General features: G+C 35.0%; 1 protein-coding gene and 1 pseudogene across 2 annotated transcripts in view; one reads left to right on the top strand and one right to left on the bottom strand.

The window, feature by feature from the left end:
• Positions 1–24339, top strand: part of MLLT3 (MLLT3 super elongation complex subunit) — a 260452-nt gene that overhangs the window by 64240 nt on the left and 171873 nt on the right. The window lies entirely within an intron of this gene.
• Positions 1911–2483, bottom strand: LOC129078352 (60S ribosomal protein L17-like; annotated as a pseudogene).

Genomic DNA, 24339 nt, shown 5'->3' with positions numbered 1-24339 from the left:
CTGGATGTTCAATACAAAAGAAGTCGTTAGAAGAAAAATATTTTTGCATGTGTTTTTTAGTTTTTGCTTAAAAAAAAAAACCCTCTGTTTTTCAACTTGCAACTTTTTAATAAACCTGTAATAATATTTAGGATGTACTTGTATAAGGCTCGTTGCTGAAACTGGTTTTGCCTTTTTTTGAGACCTTGCCAGGTGAGAAGAGATAGTTTCTATGTGGAATTTTTTTTTCTATGTGAGAGTTTTATATTTCATGTAATCTTGCATTTGACTTCTTAAACACTCTATTGAAACTACTTAAGTAAATCTAAGATGTATTTGGATATCAATTGCATTATCACTCAATATAATATATGAATATATTACCTGTGGAGGAGTGCCAAGGGGGACTGTTTTGGGTCCTTAGCAACAAAAGCTTATCAGAAACCCAAAGCTTAGTACCAGTTACTGGGCTCGTAGGTTCTGTTGTCATCACTTTCGCTCTCAAAACATCCATTTCTCCTCTTTTCACTTCTGTAAGAACTGGAGCGGGAGATGCGCTAGCAGCTAGAGAGCTAGTGGTGCTGCAGGTAATGAGATAGTTGCAATATCAAGGTTACTCTGCTTCATGTGAGTGATGTTGGACTAAATGTAAAGAAAAGCTTTTTTTTGGAGTTTGGTATCTTAGAAAATTAAAAAGATAATTTTTAAAAAGGCAGCACTTTGCTACCTGGCAATATGAACTGTACCTTGGAACTCCTGGGTGGCCTTCTGCAACTTGCTTAACCTTATTTTTCCTGTGTTAAGTAGGATTAGAAATGCTTTCTTTTCTAGAGCGTTGTAAGCAGGATCTGATGACTGTAAAGTTCTTTGCAAACAAGAGTTCAAGTAATAAAGAAAAATCTTAAAACATCTTTGCTTTTGTTGCTTATTATCCTCCCCCAAAATGCTTCTGAGAATTGATTAGCGTACTATAAAAGGAAAGTGGTTACAGTGTATGTGTGTGGTGGGGGGAGGGGGCCATGAGAAATAAGTAATCCATAAACTTTATGGTCATAAGGGGATCTGAGTGGGTGGATCTGGTGACTTGGCAACTGAGAGGAAAGTGAGTGTAATTGTTGATTTTATCAGAGCAGGTAGGTATGTGTGTGTGTATGTGCACATGGGGGTGGGGATCAAATAAAGACTGAATAAGTAACAATTTCAGGAGGTTATCAAAGTCTGCTGCTACATAAATCCTAGGCAGTATTACCATTATTATAGGCTGTGGTAATGCTCAATTTAAAAATATTAAATTCTGTCATAAACAAATATGTGGTTTGCTTCCTTCATAGGATTTATGTTTGGGGGCCCCTAGGTAAATAATTTGTATCATCACTGGGAGTTTATTAGAGTTCATTTTAGTATAATCAACTCTATGTTGAATACTGAAATCAGAAACTGTGTCATCTTAGTCACTAAGGATTTTTTTTTTTTTTCCCTTTTCTGTTTGATTCTGGAGTTTGAGCACTTGGAGCTTTAAAGATTGATTGCTTTTGGGTTTGTTTTTGAATTGAAATGTCACAGGAAAGGCTGGTTGTTAAATTAATGACAATTCAGGAGACTATATAGGACCCAAATTAGTTTCTTTTAATTAGAAGATGCTTCTTTTGGACTTTTCCCTGAGAAGGAAGTTCCATGTAATAATTTACTGAAAGAGAATTTAAAAGCAGAAACATCACTTTTGGGGGTGCGAGGCTGTTGGGAGGGAGGTGGGTAGAGTGCTTTAAAAGTAATCTTTGCTTTGTAGAGTAGATTTGTTTAAAGAGTTGCATGGGCCGTGGAAAAGAAGCTGTCAGTTATCACTTATAGGAGTACCTCAGAAGTAAGACCAGGTATGTTAATTTTATTATTTTTTATTTTTTACTTTTACTAGTAGTTATTTTATGCTGAGTTTACTCCCAGGCCATAAGCTTTTGTTTCTTCAGTTTCTTTTGGGATATCTTTTTCTTCTGGTTTAGGAACAATCTGCTCTTTTTCAGTGAGGATCATCTCAACGTGGCAGGGAGAGCTCATGTATGGGATGATCTGCTCATGAGCTCTGGAAGTTCTATGCCACATCTTGGGAGCTTTGTTCACCTGGATGTGCTCAATGACCAGAGAATCTACATCTAAACCCTTACATTCAGCATTACTCTCTCCGTTTTTAAGCACGTGCAGCAAAACCTCAGCACTCTTTTTGGGCCGCTGACCCTGTGTCCAGCCCCACTGTTTGGCCTGGGCACACCTACCAACTCCACCATTGTATCGACGGAATGGGACGCATTGCTTCTTTAAAGTGACATCTTTCAGATACTTGGTGGCTTTTCGAATATGCATGCCCTTGATGGCCTGGGCAGTTTCATGGGTGTTCTTGAAGTGAACACGAAGATTTGAACCTCTTGGTTTGTGTGGTTTTGTGGGGTTTTCCGGGTCAAGTGAATAGTGAACCATCTTTAGAGGTCAGCTCTGGTCACTTTTGGGAAGAGGAAGAAGCCAGGTATGTTAGTTTTAGGGAGAGCTTAAAAATAAAGTCAAGGAGCAGGATGTTCCCCTTTACCCTTATGTTTGGTGGCTGCTAGGCCATTTGGAAATTTTAGCTAGGATGTTGGTTTATGTTTCTTTACCTATTCAGTTTTTATAATGAATATTTTTTCTTCAACCAGAATTAGTCATTTATAGGAGACTTTAAAACATATTAAGAAGACTTTAACATTAAAAAAACAATATACATGGTGTGGGCAAAAGTAGATGCACAGTTGTGAGTACATGAAACAGTTTATTCTTGTATTATTATTTAATAATTATTTTATTATTTATTTATATTACAACTGTAAACCTACTTTTATCCATCCCTGTGTAAAAGTATGTGTGGTTAAACAAATGGCACCCAAAAGAAATCTAAGTGGAGGGAAAGAGGGAGTTATGTAATAAGAAAAAAAAGCGGGGTGGAAAGTCATGGTTAAACACACATGCTTGATTTAGGAAGGGCTGTATGTCTAGGTCCTTTTTTTCTCTTTCTTACACTTGGGTAACTCAGTTTTTACAAGCCACCTCCCTCTTAAGGTGCTTTGAGCGTTTGGGGGCAAGTTGGAGTAGTAAAACTTAAATAGTTGGCATTTCATTGTCAGCCCTGCCTGATACATAGAATTGGAACAATTGTCTAAAGTGGAATTGTGAGTTTTTGAATGATAGGTGAGATTTCAGTGCATGTTTTATGCTCCCATTACTAAAAGTGTTTTGGAATTTGTGCTTTTGGGAGCAAGTCCTTGGTCAAACAGTCCTGTAGATCAGTAGTAAGCCATGGGAGTTTTGTTGGAATCAATATGCAGTAGTGTGAAATCCCTGGGGATGTGGAGGGCCATGGAGTACAAATTCCCTAATTTGGTTGTATTGACAGTATTCCAGAACGAGATTTCCTGTGTGCATGTGCTAGGAAGAGAGACAAAGGACACAGTGAAAAGATGGCCAGGCACTTTTGGTGATCAAAAGTGAGACGAAGCTTTCATCTTCTTTTTCATCTACTTATGCTTCTATTAAATGGGAATTGAAGGTCCAAGTAGTTAGCACTCTTACTGTTCTTCTCAAACCAGCCAAGCTGAATTTGATAATCTTGGTTGTACATTATAGGGGTTAAAAGCATGTTATATGGAGCCAATCACCTGTGTGACCTTTGTTTATTAACTGCTCTATCTTTACTTTCCTCATTTTCAAAATGGGGATCATAAAGTATTTATAAAATTATTGTACAAACTAAATAATATATGTAAAATATTTGTAATATATACTCAGAACAATTTTTGGCATGGAGTGTGTGGCACATGAGTTATCTATTATTATTGTTACTACTATTAATTACTAGGGACTCCTAATTTAAGAGTTAGTCATTGTTGCTATTACAAACCATATTGGATTTGTAACAGAGATGGTGTTTCTTTGTGGAAAAAGCAAACCCTGTGGTCAGTTTTATCTTTGAGCCCAGTGTCTTGGTCCACATACATTATAGCTACTTGTCTTTTTTTCTTTTCTGAAGTTTCCAAGGGGACTTCCACAATTTATTGGTGATAGGAGTCGTTTATGCCTTGTCTAATAAAGGCAATCAATATTTATAGCACCTTGCTCAATTTTATTTATTTATTTTTGTTAATGTCTTTGAGGGAAATGAGCATCTTGGTCTGTCTGAGCAGATTAAGGCTCCCAAAATGATAGTATTGTCCATAAGTAGCTTTCATAGACTAGTTTTCTCCCTTTGCGCCTCTTTCTGCCCTTTTATCAGCCTCTGGCTCAGAGACTTCAGGAAAGATTACACCTGGGACAGGGGATAACTTTTTTTTTTTTGAATCTTAATCTGGATAAGACTGTCCTAAATGGGTGTTAGGGCAATTCCACATAATTAGGGCATGCATATTATACATTTTGGTTTTCCAACAGTTAATTATTACAATTAAAATCCACTTACTATAAGTATACCAATGATATGTCAAATCTAATCTGCATTTAGCTTTCCCCTGGATGATTTACACCTCTTTTCATTTCCTATTTTTCAAATTTCAAATAGATTTGCTTCCAGTGTTGGTTTATATTTAACAGGCTTAAAAAGAAGCATGATTACAATGTAAGATTGTTAATAAGACTCTATGTATAGGTAATATATCCCCATTGTATGTCCTTCATTTTTTGCCACAACACAAAAACATAAAATTCACCCTCTCAACAGTTTCCAAGTGTTCAGTACAATATTGTCAACCACTTGTATGTTGTGCAGCAGATCCCCAGAAACCTCCTTACCTCCGTCCTACATGATTGAAACTCTACACCCCCCTAACAACTCCCCCATCTCCTTCTTCCATTAGGCCCTGGCAATTGCTATTCTATTTTCTGTTTCCCTGAGTTTGACTAATTTAGATACCTCATATAAATGCAATCATGCAGTATCTGTCTTTCTGTGACTGGCTTATTTCATTTAATTATAATCAACCCAAGGTTCATCTGTATTGCAGCATTTGACCATATGCTGCAATTCATCCTCTTTTTAAATGATGAATAATATTCCATCGTACGTGTATACCACATTTTCTTTATTCTCCCATTAGTGGGCATTCAAGTTGCTTCTACCTTTTGGCTATTGTGAATAATGCTGCAATGAACATGGTGTACAAATATCTTTGTTTTTAATTCTTTTAGATATATACCCAAAGTGGGATTGCTGGATCATATCATAGATCTATTTTTAATTTTTTTAAGGAACTGTTTTCTATACTGTTCACCCAGTGGCAGCACCATTTTATGTAGTCTACCAACAGTGCACAAGGGTTCTAATTTTTCCACATCCTCGCCAACATTTTTTTTTTTCCTGATAGGTTCATTGTGGTTTTGCTTTACATTTTCCTGATGATTAGTACTGTTGAGCCTCTTTTTATACTCTTGTTGACTATTTGTATATATCTTCTTTGGAGAAATATCTATGCAAATGTTTTACCCATTTTTAATCAGGTTATTTGTTGCTATTGAGTTGTAGGAATCTTTTTAATGTATTCTTGATATTAACCTCTTATCAGGTACAATTTCCAAATATTGTACGTATCTGTTGGTTGCCTTTTCATACTGTTGATTGTTACCTTTGCTGTGAAGAAGTTTGAAAATTTGATGTCCCAATGCTCATTTTTAGTTTTGTTTTCTGTGCTTTTGGTGTCATGTGAAAAAATCTTTGCCAAATTCAACATCCTGAAGCTTTTTGACTATGTTTTCTTCTAGGAGTTTAATAGTTTCAGGCCTTACATTTAGGTCTTTAATTCATTGAGTCAATTTTTGTATATGATGTAAGATAAAGGTCCAACTTCTTTCTTTTCCATGTGGATATCTAGTTTTCCCAATACCATTTTTTGAAGAGATTTTCCTTTTCCCATTGTGTGATCTTGACAACCTTGTCAAAGATCATTAGACCATACACTTGAAGGTTTATTTCTAGACTCTATTCTGTTCCATTGGTTTTTATGTCTATCTTTAAGCCCGTTATCAAACAGTTTTGATTACCCTGTTGTACCAGTTTTTAAAAAGCAGTGGTTTTTATATATTTTTAAGGGTCTGACTAGGATTGTTAACAAAACTCTTTTGACTGCTTTCTCTAATTCTTTATAACATTTTTCCTTTTTTTGTATTCAATATATTTTTCTTGGAAGTGTAAAGGAATTTCTTTTCAATCATGTTTGGAACAACTTGGGTATGTGAGTCTCATTCAAAGGAAAGGCAGATGGTGTGAATTTAATTAGGAAAGTTTGCCTCCTCAGGTATTCCTGATATTCATATTGAGGTGGAAAGGAAGGGAGAGAAGTTGGGATTGTTTAATACAGCTCTAGAAATGGGGTTCAGACTCTGGAGCCAGATTGCCTGGGTTTGAATCTTAGCTATACCACTTAAGTATAAATTTGGAAAAGTAATTTGACCTCTCTGTTTTAGTTTCCTCATCTGTTAAATAAAAATGTTAGACACTACCTCACAGGAATATCCTGAAGGATAAGGAAATTAAAAACAGTGCCCGGCACATATTAAGTGCTGTATAAGTGTGTGTGTTTGTTTTGAATATTAAAAGTAAAAACTAGAACACTGACTAAATCTTGGGTTCTGAGAAGGCTAACCTTTTCTATTTCTACTATAAATAATGAACAATATTATTTCTGTCCTTAAGAACTCTCAATACCCAGATGGTGTAATAGCAGATTATACATTCTTAGGTTAGTGGAGGTTTCCAAATCTTTTAATGATTATATGAACATTGCATTTATATTAAGGGGTATTACAAATACTGCCATGTAGTATATCATTTGTCTTCTGGCTTATAATTAGTTTTTCAAATGTATGTATAAAACCTAGAGTAAGATGAAGATTAATGTATTTGAACAGCATAAACCATGATGACATTTTGATATTGGAGTGCTAATAATATGCCATGACTGTCAAATAAATTTTGCAACTTAGACTTTACTTTTGTATTGCAATAAATGATCTATCTGAAGGATCTGAAGCTTAAAAATTTAATGGTAGTGCTTTTAAATTTTATTTTCTTGGTGTTTTAATTACATTTAACTTTTATAACTTGTGTTGCTTTATATTTGAATTATTGCAATATTTAAACATAAACATGAAATTCACATTGGAACCTAGGGTTTGTTTGAGGTCTATTTATTAAGTGTCAGGACTCCCTCACCCCAATTTTTTAAACCGGTAAATGAATGAAAAATCTCAGGTGTTCTTTTATTAAGAAAAATCATGACTTAACGCCTATGATTCAAGATGTTGGTGAACGATGAGATGATCGTCTCTAGGGAAGTAAAAGCATTCTTAAGAAAGTGTAGCTAAAATATATTTTCTTGTACAAAAGGAATGTAATACATATTTTTCTCTGTTTTATATTTCTGTAACATATTAAAAATCACCTTATCCCTTACTCTAGACGAATGGAATATTTTCACTTCTGTAGCATGCATCTCTGACATCAAGAGAGACGCATCTGCATATAGCGCCCGTCTTCTCTGCTGGTGTGCATTGAGTCTTAGCAGCTTCTTGCCCAGCTCTAGTAACATTGAGCGCTTCTCTGTTTTTTCCCCAAGCCACTTTGGAATGTGTAATATTTTTAATATCTGCAATTAAGTGAACAGTAAGTGCACATAAGTGCATGTGTTGAACAGTTCATATACGTCCTTAAATAAATGGCTGCTTAGTGGCTTCCCATCTATAGCTTCACAGCTGGCAGTGCAGGGCGCCTTGGTTTCATGTTCCTGGGTGTTTGTGTGGCTGAAACCCCGGCCGTAAGGGAAGAACCAGATGGTTGTTCTTCACTGGGGCTGCCGATCTTAGATGTTCTACAAAGGTGCTCCTGTCTATAAATGTAGTGCTTATATTTTCTGTACAGTATGTGCCCGTTGGCAGTGTTTTTGTTTTTCTAGTTAAACAGCCACTACCTGCAGGAGGAGTCACATGCTGGAGCCAAGAAAAAATAGTCTTGTCTGGATAGCTTGCAATAATTTTGGAATAAAAAAAGTGCACACAGTAGATTATATTGAAACAAAACAAAACAGGTTCATCTACAGAATATTATCCTTTAGGAAGATTTATCAGCATTCAAGAGCAAATTTAAATTTGAGGGGCTTTGATTAAGGTGTTATATAAGCAGGAAGTGGGGTTCGTCTTGTTTGTGGCATTACCCTCGCCTCACTCAGTAGACTGTTTCAAAAGAACAGTAGAGATACAGCATTTTAAACTTACCATCTAGCATGGTGGGTTTTTTATGAAATTCTCATGATGAAGAGCTTTGGGAGAAAGGGTTGGATATTCTGTCCAAGTGGTAGTCATCAAAAACCTAGAGTCAGAAATGTCTTTTTCATGATGAAATGCTTTCTCCTTTTATTGCATATGTTGCCAAAACTCGGGACACTTGCTCATTCCCAAGGACATGGCATGAGCCAGAAGTATGAGCTCTGCCCCAGTTGTACGATGGATACTGTAAAGGCATTTTCCAGTGTCTGTTCTGCTATGCATTTATCCACTGCTGTTCAGTTAAAAAGAAATGCTAGTAGCATTGCTCTTCACATGGCTGAATTAATGGTAAAGCATAGGTTTCTGTCTCTTTGATTTCTTTTTTTTTTTCTAATGGATTGATTGGCTCTTTGCCTGCTTGACTACATTAAGGAAAAAAAAAATCTCCCTTTAAAAATTACAGTCAGAAATATACCTGTGATGGACTTTTAAAAGCTGTTTTATATTTAATAAGTGCAGGAGATCCTTATAAGTTTGAGGCATTCTTCCCTTGCTACCACAGCCCCCTGTTTGGTAGTAGAATCACATACCTCTGTCTGCCTCTTGATGGATTAAAAAGCCACCTCATTGGGCCTAATTTATGCTTTGCTTAGATACTTCTTGCTGAGATATGGATGGTCATCTTCCCACTTCTCCAGTCTGTTTTTTTAATATTTGCCAGTATCAAACAGTTTTTGGGCATGTGGTGGTGTCTTTGAGGATGTAGAGCATGTAAGAATTGATATGATCAGCTCATCAGGTCTCCTGGATTGTACTTAATTTTTATGTGAGCACCTCCCCTGGACCCTGCTGCTTCAGCACCCTTCGGTGCCCATTGTAATCCCAAATGTGCTTCCTGCAGAGTCTGTTCCTGTAGAGTAAATGTGGTTTTATTTCAGTGACTCTTTTGTCTCTCATTACTCAAATATTTTATGATTGATTTTTTGGATGTGCATTTCCTTCCTTCCTCTTGGTTTCTATTAAAAATACATTGTGTCTAAAAAAGCATCGCAGCCTCTGGCCTCTTTGGAGTAAACCTGATTAACTGTGCTGTTGCTGAGTGTCTTTCCCAGTGTTTATGTGGCCCTGAAAGATACAGTATTTGTATTTCAGAATGTTCGTTCTTGTTTGTGTAGACCCTGATTAGTGTCTGGTTTCTAACTTTTTTTTTTCCTAGTCTTGTGAGTGCTTTCAGACTTAATATGACTATTGAAAGGGCTCTTCAGAAAACTGTGTATTTTTAATTTAAGTTCTCATTTTCTGTGTATTATGTAGGACAAAGCAGGGTAAAAATAAAGGGCAGTGCTACCAAAGCTCAGAACCTTGGACTTAATTCTCTCAATTCATAACTAATTTTAAACTTTAAGTTATTTGAAATAACCTCTTTGTAGCTTACATATAGGACGGAAGCAGAAACACAGGATCACTATTTCAACTGGACCTTTCCCCAACTTTTCCAGAGGTTAAAAATCTCTGAAGATGAATTTACAGTGAAGACTTTTTTCCAGCATTGCCATTGCTACTTGACTTTCTTTTTAAAAGTTGGAGCAATGCATACACAGTGACAACTTTCCGAAGATCCACCTTACAAAATTTCCACAAATATTTCTCCTTTGAAAATTTAAACTTTATGGGGTAGCTGTTGAATACAGCCATTAAGATGACATTTCCTTAGATATTCTAATGACCTAATACAAAGTTCATGAAAGAGTTTGAAAAAATTGCCCCAAATTGTATATTACATACTGCAACTGTGTTTTTTCACATAGTGGAACATAAGACATTTTGGTGTCGTCTTCTGTTCTATAGATGTTAACAGTGATTACTCCCATTTGGTAGGTTTACAAATGATTTTGATTTTTTAATATATTTCTACACATTCTAGGTTTTTCATACTGTATTTCTAACAAGAACAACAACAAACTTTTTGAAGTGTTGCTGGTGAATCTTTTTAAGGACTGAACAGTATTTTCCAGATTATTGCAAAAACTATCATATATTAGAATGCCTTCATTTTACAGATTAAATGATGGCTGGTAAAATTTAATCTTTTGCTTGAAGTCATGACTTTCAGCGGCCAATACCCAAACTGAACACAGCTGTGAAAGCAACTTTGAGATTAATTTAATTTCGTCATTTTTGTGGGATTTTGAATAGTGCTGCCTATCACTGTATTAACAAATAGTGGATATTTTGTAAATATTTTAGTTATTTAGTATAAACTAAAATGGAGGTTTTTTTAAAAAGCTTTCCTGTGAATCAGTAGTTTACACAGATTGTTAAACAGAAAAGGTTTTGATGCCTTATTGGAAATATGAAAGGAGACATAAGACCATTCTTCTTAAAACTTTAAAAAATTTGTTTTTAATTACTGTTTTGTATATTTTATATTTTGAAAATGACAGGGAGTCAACAATTTCTCAGTCTGATGTAAAATGTAGTTAAACATTTATTGGTATACTACCTGTCTTAGAAATTTGGTTGAAATTAATATTGCAGGTGAAAGTGAGAAAAAAGGATTAAGTTTATTGGAAGATAAAGGAGAGGTGACACTTCTCCCCAGCTTGGAGGCTATAGAATTAGAGTGGCTGCCAGCAGGATGAAATCCTAATTAAGTACTTGACAAAGAATTAAAGACAAGAAATACTTTAAAAAACATAAAAAGAAAACAGATGAATACACAAGTTGAAAGGAAAATGTGTTTGAAAAGCAATTATGTAATGCAGTGATTTTCAACTTTTTTCACCTCATGGCACACATAAACTAATGACTAAAATTCTGCAGCACACCAAAAAATATATTTTTTGCCGATCTGACAAAAAATAGGTATAATTTGGATTCATTCACACCAAATGGCTATTGTTTTATTGACTGCTGTCATTTTTTTATTTGACAGTCTAAGGGAAAAGAGGTCAGTGACCTGACTAAATAGTCAGGTATTTGCATGTTTTAAAAATTCTTAGGCACACCAGTTGAAAATTGCTGGTATAATGGATAGAGGTGGAAAAAAAAGGGATAGGGCATCATGAAGAAAGGTATAAGCAAAATTAGATTATTCTTGGATTTTTGCCTTTTAGGGGGAAACAGGTGGTATCTATGAATATAAGTAGGTATACTAAGATAAATTTGGGCTTTAAAAAGTATGTAAATTAGAAATAATCTATAATTTATTCAAAATGTGCAAGTAATTAACAAAGGACTTTTGGATTGTGACTAACTGGAAGTAGTTTTTATTCAGTAATTGTTTTTGTGAAGGTATTTACCAGAGAACAGGACGTAAAAATATGTGTGAATTTCTGAAGAACATTTTTCAGATTTGAAAAAAAAACCTGTTGGATACATTCCCCTTTATATCATCTAGGAACTCACTTCTTAACTTCTATATCTTGGCCAGTTTAAGCTCGAAAAATTTGATAGGTTAGTTCAATGGAATATTTCCTATGGGATTTTGAAATGCTTTTTCTACTGGGCATACATTTTCCCTTTTATTGTATAAAAATAAAATGCATATCTTGTATCAAGAGTTTAGTGACTCTTACAGTTTTTATATGGAAAGATGTATTCTAATCTTGGTAATTTTTTTTTAATCCATGTAATGAGAAAGAAGTAAGGGTAACAGCGGAGAGCCAATCTTTATATTGCTTTTTGATTTGATCTTCCTTTGTTTGTGAAATCAACATATTGGGATACCATTACCTTTGCAGACATTTATCATACTGAGCAACAAAATGAAACAAGATATTTCTAACCAAAGTTAACAAATATTAACATTACATACCCAACCTTTGACATATATAGGTTTCCTTTTGTGTAATAAGAAGCACTTCCAAAAAAAAAATACATTTAGAAATAGAATGGACTGACTTTTGAGTTCCCCTTAGCTTCCTCTGTAGTGGAGATGGTAACAGACCCTAGGTTGATAATAAAAGAGCAGCTGCAGAAAGAAAGAAAGAGAGATTGGACATGAAAATAAAATTCTCAGCTTGGATAATTAGCCTTGGGTTATTAAAAGTTGGATTTGTCATCTTTGAATTTTTATTGTCACTTCCTTTGTCTTAGTAGAGGTACTCAATATAAAAAATAAAATCATGAAACAATAAGCATAATTACGAAATTATTTTATCGTAGCATGAATATTTCTATGAGCTACTTGGTTGAAGCAAGCATTGTTTGATACTATTGGAGCAATTTTAACTAAATGAACCAACTCAAGTTTCCTTGTAAAGAAATTAGACATTTATTTTTTACTATTTTTTGGTTGGCCATTCTCCTCACATGTTCTGATTTGGCTAAAGGCATTATAGAGATAAGTTTTAAAAACTTCTGATCTTGACGTTTTCAAATTAAGAACATGATTATGAAAGGAATCCATTCTCCCTAAGGAGAAAACATGGCTGCCTTAAATTGGTTATAAAAACAAAACAAACAGAAAAAGGCTTCCTCTGTGCAATTAAAGTCTCTGTCCAATTTTTTCTTTCCTGCTGGAGATAGTGGTTTTCCAATCTTGGTTGCACACTTGAATCACCTGAGTTTAAAAACAAGCAAAGAAAAAAATCAGAAAACAAAAGCAAACTTTGACTGCTCACCTAGATTCTAGTTTTAGTGGTCTCCGATGTGGGCCTAGCATCAGAGAAAGGTTGTAAAATGTTCACAGGTGATTTAATGTTTAGCCAGCATTGGTAACTCTGTGCCAAATGTAATGAACATCTGTAGTATGACACTGGCAGTCTTTCATTTTTCTGGACATTGGACTTTAGTGCACCTTGAACCTTCATACAGTACAGATTGAAATTCCCTTTCCCACACTTGAGGCTTTGTTAAATTAACTAATAAGTACTTTGAACAATCCTACAGTAGGCTGCTGTCATGAGCTAAGAGGTAGTCCAAATACATGTACATGCTCTAATCTCTAGAATCTGTAAGTGCTACCTTTTTTGGAAAATAAGCATTTTGCAAATATGATTAAGTTAAGGTTCTTATGATAAGGAGATCATCTCTATCCTGTTTTTTCCTCAAATGCTATTCTAAGAGAAAGGAGAGGCAGATTTCACAGACACACGGAGAGGACAAAGGGAAGATGGAGGCATAGATTGAAGTGATGTGGCCACAGGTCAAGGAATGCCTGTGGCCACCAAGAAGCTGGGAGAGGCAAGAACAGGTTCTCCCCTTGAGCCTCTGGAGGGAGTACAGCCCTGCTGACACTTTGATTTCTGCTCTTTGAAACTGATTTCGAACTTGTGGCCTCCAGAACTGTGAGAGAATAAAATCCTGGTTTAAGCCACGAAGATTGTGTTAATTTGTTACAGCAGCCATAGGGAAGTAATAGAGCCACCCTTCAGCTCACAGTTGGGTTTTGGTGGTGTGCTTTCCCTGTCTGCATAACTCTTTGTATTTGTGTAATATATTAAGTATTTTATTGTGTTACCCTGTTTTATAAAAAATAAGTTGAAATTACAGAAAGGTTTTATGTGTAAACACACATTTGTATATATTTATACACACAGTGGTGTAGCCTATAACCATACTGTGATTGGGATAAAGATGGAAATCATTAAGATGGGTCTTTAACCTCAATTAGATGCTCATTAGTTTTAAGCTGTGCTTAATGATGAAGGAAAAAAACACAATTAATGAATGTGTACCAAATGCTGGAACTATTTTGTTGAAGGTTGTTTCTAAAAACATGAGAGATAATTAGGGATTTTAATAAACTTCTAATGCACTGGGAATAGATCATCTCTTACAGCTTTGACTGTGCTTCATTGATTCTAAGGTGTACTACTTTCCACATTTCTGAAATCAGGACATCTTACCATAAATCGTATTCAATTAATTTCTTTTTCCCTTGACCAAAGATGTTACAGAATTAATGATATTCTGACATAAAGGTGTTTTAGAATTGTGGCACTTCACTTAGTCTGCTGTTTGACTTTTCTGATTTTGTATTTAGGATATTCAATTTGACACATTTTTTGAAATGCATTTTGTTAGAAGGAAAGCAGTACCTATATGAAGTTCTGAAGTTTTTAATGTTCTAATTTAATTACTGTTTTTGGCTTCAGCTCCCAGGAGCTACCATGGTAGAAACTAAATCCTGTAATAACTTTGCTTGTTGAGGTGTAGAATCTTTAGAGGAAAAATTATAGGCTTTACAGGTAGGCAGACCTCGATTCCTAGTATAGTTCAGCTGATTAGCTATGATATTAGGTAAACTATTTAATTAGTTTCTTCATTGGCAAATGGGGGATAATATCCATATGTCAGGCTTGGAATGATTAAACAAGGAAATATATTTAAAGTGTTAAACAAGACCTGTCCAGAATCCCATAGCCAACTTCATCTGCTTTTGTTTTTATCCGACCTCCTTGAGGCCCAGTAAAGACTTGAACCTTAGGGAAAAAAACTGACATGAATAAGGCTCATTCTGACTTGACTTTTGCTGCTCATGGGTTTTAATGGTCCTGTTATGATTCCTTCATCTTGTTTTTCTTCTAGAAATGTATTAGTTTCTTGATGGTCCACCTCAAATTCTCCCTTCTTTATGTATCCTTCTGTGTCTACAAGAGCCTTAGATTGATTGTATCTTGACCACTGATGACATCATTCTTAACATTTGATCTTACATCATTCTCTGTCATTTCCATTTGTGTATAATATGTTTGTATCAAATAGATTAAAAAAAGTTTCTGCCCAAGCACTTACATCCAGAATAGATAAAGGACTTGATCAAATCAATACAGAAAAAAAACTGCCAACCCGATAGAAAAAGTGAACAAAGGACTTCAACAGATACTTCATAAGAGTGTCTAAAATGTATGATAAATGTATTAAAGTTGACTAACTTCATTAGTCCTTGGGTAAAGGCAAATCAAAACGTCCTCTATATACCCACTTGAATGGCTAAAATTAAGACAATAACATGTTGATGGGAATGTGGGATAATTAAAACTCTCACACTCTGCTGGCAGGAATGTAAATTGGTGTGAGCACTTTGGAAAAATGCCAAGTAATGTTAAGCACAGACCCAATGATTCAGTTATTTTACTCCTAGCAATGTGCATATGTATGTGCGGGTACATTTACAGGACATGTACAAGAATATTCATAATAGCCAGAACTGTCTATCAATGGTAGAATGGATAAATACACTTGAAATATTCCTATAGTGGAATAGTTAATGAGAATGAACTAACTACTGCTATACTCAGCATCATGAATGAATCTCACCAACATAACATTAACCTAAGGAGCCAGGCACAAAGAAATATGTGTTACATGGTTCTGTTAATAAAAAGTTCAAAAAAAGGTAATGCTACCTTTGGCAAGTTGAATATGGAGGAGCATAGAATTGGTAGGGGGCACTGGGACAGGCTTCTGAGAAACTTGTAATGTTCCATTTCTTTTTTTTTAAATTTATTTTTCAATTACAGTTGACATACAATATTGTATTAGTTATAGGTGTACAGCAAAATGATTAGACATTTATCTAACTTACAAAGTGATTATACCGATAAGTCTATTACCTATCTGATATCATACATAATACATTATTATTGACTATCATCTCTGCTGTATTTTACATCCTTGTGACTGTTTTTTATAATTGGCACTTTCTATATCTTCCCCTCTTGTCCCCATTCCCCCCAAACCCATCCAATCTGGTAACCATTAGTTTGTCCTTGTATCTATGAGTTTGTTTCTGTTTTGTTGTTCATTTTAGATTCCACGTATTAGTGAAATCATATGGAATTTGTGTTCATTTGTATGACTTATTTCACTTAGTGTGATACCCTCTAGGTCCATCTATGTTGTTGTAATTGCTAAGATTTTATTTATTCATTTTTTTACAGCTGATTAATATTCCATTGTCTATGTGTACTCATCTTCTTTATTCATTTGTCTATGGATGGGCACTTGGGTTGCTTTCATATATTCACTATTGTAAATAATGCTGCAATGAACATAACAGTGCATATATTTTTCTGTATTAGTGTTCTTGATTTCTTTGCATAAATACCCAGTAGTGGAATTGCTGGGCCATATGGTAGTTGTATTTTTAATTTTTTGAGGAAGCTTCATAGTAGTGGCATCAATTTGAAATCCCACATACAGAATTCCTTTTCTGCACATCCTCACCAACACTTGTTTTTTGTTGATTTATTGATGATAGCTACTCTGACAGTTGTGACGTGATGTCTCATTTGGTATTAATTTGCATTTCCCTGATGATTAGTGGCGTCAAACATCTCTTCATATGTCTATTGACCATTTGTTTCTTCTCTTTAAAGAAGTGTCTGTTCAGGTCCTCTGCCCGTTTTTTAATGGGATTGCTTGTTTTGTTTGTGTGTTTGTTTTTTGGTGTTGTTTTGGCGTTAGGTTATATGAGTTCCTTATTTTTTTTTGGATTTTTGCCCCTTATCAGACACATCACTGGCGAACATCTTTGTGCATTCAGTAGCTTGTCTTTCATTTTATTGATGGTTTCTTTTGTTGTGCAAAAACTCTTTAGTTTGATATAGTCCCATTTATTTATTTTTTTCTTTTGTTTCCCTCACTTGAGGAGACATATCCAAAAAATGTATTATTAAGAGTGATGTCAGAGAGCTTATGCCTATTTGTTCTTCTAGGAGTTTTATGGTTTTGGGTCTGATATTTAGGTCTTTAATCTACTGTTAAGTTATTCTTGTATATGATGTAAAACAAAGATCCAATTTCATTCTTTGCATGTGTCTATAATGTTCCATTTCTTGAATTTGGTGGTGGTTATTCTGGGTTGTTGATTTACTGAAAGTTCTTCAAGCTGTATATTTATGATTTGTTGCCCTTTATGTACACTAAACTTCAATAAATTCATCTTAGCAGAAAGTTGCTCATTGTCAATTAGCAGAGTGCTCGGCAGCCCATGGTTGCCTAATTGCCTAATAAACATTTGTAGGTTTTACTTGATTTTTACATTCCTAGTACTTAATGAAAATTTTCACATGAAATATTATAGTGCTTTCTGATCTTAAACACACATATTTTTTCCGTAGCAATTCCACCCCCCACCCAGCCCCACCTTGTCAAGCTACAAGCCTTTCTTAGCCATGGCCCAAATTACAGAAGATACTGCTCATTTGGTCTCAGTACAAATGTCGTTGCCATGATTTTCAATAAATGCCTTCAAAGAATGTCACAACATGTAAATGTAGAGGGTCAGGCTTCAAGCTAAACTACTATGGGTCTTGTGAGACCAGTTATGAGTAATAGTTTGATGAAAGGTATTAAAAGCCTGGACTGACACATTAAAAGAGCTAAAAAAATCTTACAGCAACGAAGTTGTATCCCAAACCTATTAACTGGAGAAGCATGTGTGCCCAGTGACCTTGAGATTGACTAGACCTGCATTTGAGAGTTGACAGGAATGGTTTACAGATGAATGAAATAAGAAGCATGTGTAGTATGGATACTGTTACATTTGATATGAGGAATGAAAAGAAGAGCTTTAAATTTTATTTAAAACTTCAGTACTTAAAAAAAGAAACAAACTCTGAGAAGAATCTGTCCTTCTGTTAGTGGAATTTAAAAATGTTAAGGAGGTAGGTACTTTTTTCACTGCTCCTTTTTGTCTAGTCTTTCTTCTTTAGTTCCTTACTTTCTCATTCATGTTCTCTCCCCTTTCCTTCTCTTTCTCCTCTCCCACCTCTTCACACTCCTCTTGGCCATTCTTATTTAGCTTGAGGGGGTCCTCCTTCCTTCTTTAATCTAAGCAGCTCAGAAGAGTTCTTTTGGAAGGAAAACTTTTAACTTCTTATCTCCCTTTGGAAATACATTTGAAAAATTAAGCAGGGGTGGAGGCTTAAGCTTTGTAGTTGGGGAACCTTCAGTCCAGTGGAGTGACCAACAGGAGCCTCATTCAGAGGTTTGAAGGACTGTTGAATGGGAGGGGAAGCAAGTATGAGTGGTAATCATACTTGAGACCTTTGGTAAAGCTTGTGATGGCTCATTCATTACAGCTACCCTGAACCACTGTCATTTTCTTTAATATTTTTATTTTAAAATGTCATTTCTAGTTATAGTAATTTTGTTCCTTGGCTTTAAAAAGTATGAAAGATAATTTTTTATAGTAAATTCTATCTCACAGAAATATTCCATTCTCCCATTGTACTGTGGAATGGTTTTACAGACGCTTTCATAGAGATTGTCATACAAGAACCAGGATAAGGAAATATTAATTCTATGCATTGATGCAAATAGTATTTTAAGAGACAAAACACTTAATTTTACTTACTTTTGTTTTCTTCCTTATTCTTATGCCACACTGAAGATAATTGTTTTTCTCCAGAAGCACATGTTGATATTTGAGGTTAGATGTGACCTCAAGATATAATATCATAAAAACAGTGCTACCTTGTATTATTAAAAAACAATAATATTAGCAGGCAGTAGTTAATTGTATCTTCTAAGGAGTAATGACTTTAATAGTGTGGTATAGAATGGTTATATCTATATTTTGGAGAGGGAAAGTTAACTTTAAAATATGCCATTGCTTTCTTCCAAATAATGTTTAAGCTTTAATATCCAGTTTATTTGTAAGTACAATACAGGGTTATTTTAATTTTTTAAATTAATGCTTCTTTTGGTGGTTTTCAAAGCTGAAAGGCATGACTTTGGTGGTCTTATTGAAGTGTGAATTATCAAAGAAGTTTCTATATGGAACTTGTTCCTCTACTTCAGTGATACTTTTAAAAACATGGACAGTTTGGTGGTGGTAGTAGAAGGGTCTTTCTTTCTATTCTTCTGTAGAAGAATATGTTTTTGTATCTAAATTTGATTCTGAATTCTAGAGATAAATGTGTTTCACATTTTTACATTTGGTTTAAGGAGGAAACTTCCCACAACATGATTCAGAGTATTAAAAAAAAACAAACTTGCGACAAACAGAATTAATTTATAACTTTTCCTTTTCATATCAAATGATATCTTTTTCCCTCTAGTTCTTTTGTGTTTCTTCTACTTTATTCTTTTCTTGCATCTCTTCTTTTAAATGGCTGTTAACCCTGAATACCAAGTTGCATTTGATAAATAGAATAAGAATATGACTATTTTTTCAGCAATTAATGAGTCCTGTCTAGTCTTAATTGCTTATGGCATCATGGCCAACAAGGGGTTGCTCTTCATTAAATCCAGGATTCAATACCGATTTAAAGAACAGAAAGCACCAAGTCATCTTTAAAAAAAACAAAACAAAACATTTTCTTATTGTTGTTTAATTATAGTTCACCCCAATTTCCCCCCATTACTCTCCCTGCCCTATCCACCCCCCCCACTCCCACAATCAATTCTCCCTCCACCCCGTTGTCTTTGTCCAAGGGTCCTTTATACACGTTCCTTGACTTGACCCTTCCCCTTCTTTCCCCCGTTATTCCCCTCCTCCCAGTTTGTTCTTCATTTCCATGTTTCTTGTTCTATTTTGCTCACTTGTTTGTTTTGTTTATTAGGTTCCTCTTATAGGTGAGATCATATGGTATTTGTCTTTTGCCACCTGGCTTATTTCACTTAGCATAATACTCTCCAGGTCCATCCATGCTGTTGAGAAGGGTGGGAGTTCTTTCTTTCTGCTGCGTATATTCCATTGTGTAAATGTCCCAGTTTTTTGATCCACTCATTTACTGCTGGGCACTTGTCTTGTTTCCAGCACTTGCCTATTGTAAATAATGCTGCTGTGAACATTGGGGTGCATAGGTTCTTATGAATTGGTCTTTCAGGATTCTTAGGGTATAATCCCAGCAGTGGAATTTCCAGGTCAAAAGGCAGTTTCATTTTTAGTTTTCTGAGGAAATTGCATACTGTTTTCCACAGTGGCTGCACCAGTCTGCATTCCCACCAACAATGTACTAGGGTTCCCTTTCTCCACAACCTAGCCAGCACTTTTTGTTTGTTAATTTGTTTAAGATGCAGTCTTGAGAAACAAGAACAAAGTAGGAGACATATCAGGGTAACAATACCTGATATCAAACTATATGACAAGGCCGCTGTAATCGAAACAGTCTGGTACTGGCATAAGAACAGACACACAGGTCAGTGGAACAGAATAGAGAGCCCAGAAATAAACCCATGTCTCTATGGCCAATTAATTTTGGACAAAGTGGGCAGGAGCATAAAATGGAGTAAAAAATCCTCTTCAACAAATGGTGTTGAGAGTTCTGGACAGCTACATGTAAAAAAATGAAACTCAACTACCAACTTACACCATATACAAAAATAAACTCAAGATGGATAAAAGACTTAAATATAAGTCATAACACCATAAAAGTCCTAAAGGAGGACATAGGCAGGGAAATTTCAGATATTCCATGAAGCAGTATTTTCACAGGTAAGTCTCCTAGAGCAAGGGATATAAAAGAAAGAATCAGCAAATTGGACTATATCAAATTAAAAAGCTTCTGCATGGCTAAAGAAAATGGCAAAATGAAAAGTATATTTTCCCAACCATATGGGAAAATATATTTGCCAATAATACTTCAGACAGTTGTTTGATCTCCAAAATATAAGAACTCACATGACTCCCCACCTGGAAGACAAACAATCTAATTAAAAAATGGGCAAAGGACCTGAATAGACACTTCTCCAAGGAGGACATACACAGGGTCTAGAGACATATGAAAGGATGCTCATCATCCCTAGCCATCAGAGAGATGCAAATTAAAGCCACAATGAGATGCCACGTCACACGAGTCATCTTTTTTTATACATCACTCGAGAACACATTTTTCTACTTTTTCTTCCTGCCCAGAGTGTCTACATTTAAAATTCTTTGACTGTTTAGTTTAAACCTTCCTTTTTATGGTAGAGTTACTGTAATATGGTTTTAAACCAAAAGTCCCAATAGAGACTTGGACTTGAGTTAAATTAAATGATTCCTTCTTTCATCTTGAGAGTTTGAACTCTTCACATTCTTTGTCTCCCATTTCCTTCCTTTCTTCCTTTCTTCCTTCCTTCCTTCCTCCCTCCCTCCTTCCCTCCCTCCCTCCCTCCCTCCTTTCCCTCCCTCCCTCCCTCCTTTCCCTCCCTCCCTCCCTCCCTCCCTCCAGGCCTCCATCCTCCCTTCCTTCCTTCCCCTCCATTCATTTTTTCCTTCCTCCCTTCCTTATCTATCTCCCTCTCTCTCTCTCTCTCTCTCTCTCTCTCTCTCTCTCTCTCTCTCTCTCTCTCTGGTCTGTGTAGCTGTGGTGCTGTGACCATAGGCCAGCATTCTTTCCTAACTCTTTGCCATTACCAAATATGCCTTGGCTTCTCCTGTTCCTGTACCTTAGAGGTGTTATCTCCCTTCTCAGAATATCCTCTTTTCATTATGGTTAGAGAACTCCTACTCTTTATTTCAGACTTAATTTATCACCCTTTCTAGGAAACAGTCCCCTTCTTTCTGTGTGCCTAACCCTTGCGTGTTTATCGTGGTGTTCTTCACATTAATCTCTAATCATTTTCTTTTATTAGTCTTTACTTTATTCTCTAATTACTGTTATGCCTTTCTGTTTTACTAGATTATGTCACATGTAAGAAATAGAACTTTATAACACTTAGGATGGTAAACTCAAAATAAGTACTTTTTAATTGATAGTCGAATAGGATTTGTGAGCAAAATATGTGACTGCAGCTCAGCTTATTTCAGTTGAGACTATGTATTCTGTGAGTTTTACCATGTATGTTATGAGACATTTTTTGTATATATGTGTGTGAATATATAATACTGATTTAAAGAACAGAAAGCACAGAGGCAAATAACCCACTATGGGTTAATATAATGACAAGCTCCCATGAGGAATCATTTATATAACTGAAAGTGATACAATATATATCTTCAATAAACTTTTTATTTTGGAATAAATTTAGATTTACAGAAAATTTGCAAGGTAGTACAGAGAGTTTCTGTGTACCTCTCATCCAGTTTCTCATTTGTGGAAGTCATATTACCATGGTATTTTTGTAAAAACTATGAAACTAACACAGGCAGGTCACTGTTAACTAAATTCCAGACTTCATTCAGATTTCTTATTTTTTTTTACTGATATCTTTCTGGTGTGCCAGATCTAATCTAGGATAACTTACTGTCTTTAGAAAATAATTATTTAAAAAGTTTATATCTAACTTTTATCCTTACTTAATTTTTAAAAAAACATTGTCCCCTCCCCCATCTTCTTTCAAAAGGAAGATTGAATTCACTTTTAATTAACTGAACCGTTAGTTAATTTAAAGGTATTACAGAGTCAGAAAAACAGAGTCTTAACCTTTATTAGAAATTGTTAGCTTCTTTTATTCTGTGAATTTAGTATATTTCCTTTTAAAATCTGTCTTCCTTTTATGTCCTATAAAATTGTATAATTTTCTCCATAATTATATTGCAGTTTTTGTCAGGTTTATATCTAGTAATTTTGTGGTGCTGGTTTGATTGGGATCATTTTTATTGCATTTTAAAAAACTTTTATCTTGAGATAATTTTAGACTTAATGAAGGTTTTCAAAAATAGGAAAAAATTCCTATATACACTTCACTCAGCTTCTCCTTATGTTAACATTTTAAGTAAGCATAGAGCAATTATGTTGCAATAAAGAATATATTCAAATTTCACCAATTCATCACTAGCGTCCTCTTTATATTCCAGGATCCAATCTAGGATCCCACATTGCACTTAGTTATCATGTTTCTATGGTCTCTAATTGGTGACATTTCCTCAGTGTTTCTTTGTCTTTTATGACTTTGATATTTTTGAAGAATACTAGGCAGGTATTTTGTTGAATGTCCCTCAATTTGGGGTTTGTCTGATTTTTTTTCCTTATGATTAGATTGTGCTTATTTAATACTGGGAAGGACATCGCACACTTGGTGAGCCCTCCTCAGTACACCATTGGCTACACTGAGAAGATTGGATGATACCAGTACCTGTCACTGGTGTGTTAACCTTGTTCACTTTATTAAGATAGTGTTTGCTAGGATTTTCCAGTATAAGCTTACTATTCCTCTCTCTATCTCTACTAAATATTTTGGGAGAGAAACTTTGAGACTGCATAATACTTGGTTTCTGCTTAAACTTTTGCCCACTGATTTTCCCATCTATCCCTGAGTTTTGCTTGCAACAGTTACCACTCTAATGTTCTAATGGAGATTTTCTGTTTCCCTTATTTTCTCATTCATTGAAATTCTTCTACAAGGAAAAGTTGTCTCTTCTCTCTGTTCGTTTATTCATTTAGTTATTTATTTATGCCAGTATGTGGCATGGGTATTTATTTTTGGGGTTATATTAATGCTCTGTATTTGTTATTGAAAATGTTCCAACTTTTGGCCATTGAGAATTCTTGCAGGTTGCCTCCTGTGTCTTTTGACATATTTTCACCTTTTTTTCTCCTTTCTTCTTTATTTTCTCACACCATGAGAGTATCCAAGCACATCTTATAGTTTCACTGCCCCAGCCCTGGGTTCAACCAATTTCCCAAAGAGCCCTGGTTCCTTTCATTGGAAAATAGAACTTAGAAACCAAAATTCTGGGTGCTCTTTTTAGTCATTGTTACTGCGGTGCCACTGTTCTTGTCCCTGTCCGTGGATGCAGGCATGAAATACGTGCGAGAGTCTTTTTTGGTGTTGGTTTTATAGCCTTCTACGTTAGCTGGTGATGATTGGCCAATGTATGTATACCATATTTCCTATCCTAATATAGACTTAATGCTACCTACCCCCCATTCTGTGCCACTAAGGAAATTTGTCCAAAATTCTACTGACATTATAATATTCAATATTATAAGTTCACTAGGCTGTAAACTTTTTAAAGTCTTTCTAAAAATAAAAATCTACATTAGCACATGGACAATAAATAAATTTTTATAAACCAGTTGAATTAGACTAGTTTAAAAAATACAACTATGAGGTAAGTATAATGATTTCTTATAACTAATTAATAAAGTGGTACATGTATCATTAATCTGGACAGTAATTTTTAACATATTACTGCCAATTTAGTAGGTACTTAAAATGTGTGAATTGAGTTTATTAGAATTCATTTTTAATTATCTCATAATACTG

The sequence above is a fragment of the Pteronotus mesoamericanus genome, unplaced genomic scaffold (genome assembly GCF_021234165.1).
Source record: "Pteronotus mesoamericanus isolate MK-2021 breed Mesoamerican mustached bat unplaced genomic scaffold, CSHL_Meso_final contig_73, whole genome shotgun sequence".
NCBI lineage: Eukaryota > Metazoa > Chordata > Mammalia > Chiroptera > Mormoopidae > Pteronotus > Pteronotus mesoamericanus.
This window is presented reverse-complemented; position numbering and strand designations above follow the sequence as displayed.